The sequence below is a fragment of the Heterodontus francisci genome, unplaced genomic scaffold, assembly GCF_036365525.1.
Source record: "Heterodontus francisci isolate sHetFra1 unplaced genomic scaffold, sHetFra1.hap1 HAP1_SCAFFOLD_102, whole genome shotgun sequence".
NCBI lineage: Eukaryota > Metazoa > Chordata > Chondrichthyes > Heterodontiformes > Heterodontidae > Heterodontus > Heterodontus francisci.
The window spans coordinates 111,851-114,669 of NW_027140380.1; the positions used below are offsets into that span (position 1 = coordinate 111,851).

Here is a 2,819-nt window from a genome sequence, read left to right on the forward strand (position 1 = left end):
TAATAATATGCCAAAGTTGCAATGTAGTGATAAATTCTTCATGCCACAATGTACTCACCAACTGTTTCACTACTTTTCTGATTTCTGCTTCCAAATTTCTAGCTTGCCGTGATCTCTAGTGGCTTTGGGTTGAAATGTTCCTCCAACTTCGTGATGATTGTTTTGAATGGCACATCTTTTGCCTTGATGGGAGCAGGAAGCTTTGTTAGCTGGTCATACACTTCCAGGCTAATTTCCATTGGCAAAATTGCTTTCTTGCCCTCAAGAATTGCCTCATTCTGAGTCTTGACCTCTGCACTTTCACCTTCAAATTCCAAAATGTTATTAGCTCTGAAAAACATGTCCATTCTTTCAATATATGAACTGAATGGTTCTCAAGCCCTCTCATAAGTTCCTCACCTTCCGATGTATCCCATATGTGTGCAGCCATATTGTCCCAAATAAGCAATTTGAATCAGATGCACAGGAATACCCTGCGGTATCTCATTCAACTGAAGAGACATTCTGTGGCCCAGGCTTCACACAATCCACCTAAAATCTCCACCATCCGAGCAGGTAGGTCACCAGGAGCTGCCTGATCTTGTTCACTGCAGTCCCTGCTGCTGTTTGCTGCCTATATTTACAGACTTTTATCTCATCCTCATCACCATTTTCTCCAATATATTCAGGGGGCATCAGCAGAGAAAATATACACCAAGCGTGGCAAGTGCAAGGAATTGTTTACTTACGTCATTATGTCATGCACATAATATACAAATACATTACCTGTGTGAATCATTTCTTGAGCACTTTTATACCAGATGTGTCTGAATAAATGGAACCCCGTCACAATAAACACTGTCACCTTTCAATGTTTAACGGAGAGGTTTGACGGCCTGATGTGTGTGATTCCCACATTAATGTGTTTCTACAAAGTTCGGAGAAAGACGGAGATATGAATAATTTGCAGGGAAATCTTTAAGCATATCTCCATGTTTCTCACTGACAAAGTTCTGCAAACACATGGATTCAGAAAGAACCTGAGTGCAAAATCAACAAAAATAAACACAGCCAGAGAGACTTGCAATAACCTGTAGCTCAGGGAAAGTACATGATGTTATGGAAGTGATTTAGAATTTTTTTTTGTGAAATTCTTTTTGAGGAATTCATCGTCAAACTTAATAAATGTCAGACCAGTTCTTTTTCAAGAGGGTACTGAAAGTATTAATTTGGCAACTATGTTTACTGGTTGTCACATGACTCAAGTTAAATGTCGAACAGAAACCCTGGTAACAGGGGGAAATGTGGACAGAGAAGTCAGTTGCGCCTCTTGATTGGACAAACCCGGCAGCAGCAGCACTCACCGAAGAGGGCAGAAAAATCACAAGCTTTTATTTGTCGCAGTCATTGTGTTTTACCTTCTGGAGTGAGCAGCTGATAAAGTTAGCCTGAAGAAGTGTCAAGGAAGGAGAGAAGATCACAACCCACGTTGTTTTGCAGCAAATCTTTAAAAGACCCTGAGAACTTCACTGTGTCAATTCATCTCTTCTCCTGTCTTTGAAGAAAGCCTGCTAAAATTAATTCTCAACACTGCCTCTAAAAAACTGTTCTAAAAGACCCTGGTGACCTGTCTACGCATACTCAGAAGTTAGACTGTTTGCCAGTTTTGGAACAACATATCTCATCTGCTGTTTTCTTCAGGAATGAACAAGTAATCAGCCCAAGTGTTGTTTTTGTCTTTAACAGAACTCAGAATTGAAAAAATAATTCTTTTTTTTTCAGTTAACCGGTGTATGTGTGTGTGCGTGTGTGGGGCTGTGGTAAGAAAGGGGCTTTAAATAATGGTTAAGGTAAAAAGGGAACTTTTAAAATTTCTACCTGTGTATTTATGCTTTATTTCATGACTAGTTAAAACTTGTTCTGTAATAAACTGATAATTTTGCTGTTCATTAAAGAAACCTGGTCAGTGTCTTCTATTCTGGGAAGAATAGAGTATGTGATTGACTGTTTCAGGAAGTGGGAAAAGTTAAAATATATGTTGTGACCTGTGGAGAAGTGGGATGAGAATATATAGAAGGGTCTGAAGAAGGGTCATTGACCTGAAACGTTAACTCTGCTTCTCTCTCCACAGATGCTGCCAGACCTGATGAGTATTTCCAGCGTTTCTTGTTTTTATTTGAGATTTCCAGCATCTGCTGTATTTTCCTTTGATATTGATATTATATGAGAATAAATAGTGCACTCCTCTGATTTTAATTATAACAACATCTGGCTCTGTAGCTTAGTTGGTTAAAACACCTGTCTTGTAAACAGGAGATCCTGTGTTCAATTCCCAGTAGAGCCTTGTTTCTTATTTGTGATGTGTAAGTTACCTTGTCAATCACTTCCATCTGTGTCTTCTGAACTTTCAGTGAGAATTCAAATTATGTGATGTATTTTCGTCACAAAAGAAAACAGCCTTTGTGAAGGATGTGAGTTTGGAACGGCTGTTCCTCCTTGGACAGAAATTCAGTGCTGATATTTCAAAGGCAACTTCTTTGATACAAATTTGTTCACAGTTGCATTCAACCTGGAAAACAGCTCGACATTAATGTCACTGAAGGAAAGTGTGACTGCGTTGTATGTTTCAGAGTGTTTGTGTTGTTATGTGTTGCTTGTGACTGAGACTGGGACATGACGCAAGTGGGAGGGTTTATCTGAGGTTTGGAATATTTGTCAGTCAGGAACAAGAAAAATCAAAGGAACCAAATAAGAAAACCTATGTCTCATGTGGTTACCGAGAAACAGTGAGGAGATATTAAACTTTGTTCTTTTCAATACAGCAGTGTGAACATTGACCT

The 2,819-nt window shown here is 39.0% G+C and overlaps 1 non-coding gene across 1 annotated transcript; it reads left to right on the forward strand.

Moving 5' to 3' along the window:
- The first annotated feature begins 2,249 nt into the window (after nucleotides 1–2,249).
- trnat-ugu (transfer RNA threonine (anticodon UGU)) lies at nucleotides 2,250–2,323 on the forward strand. The gene has a single exon. It is a non-coding gene; the product is annotated as a tRNA-Thr (tRNA).
- The last annotated feature ends 496 nt before the right edge of the window (nucleotides 2,324–2,819 follow it).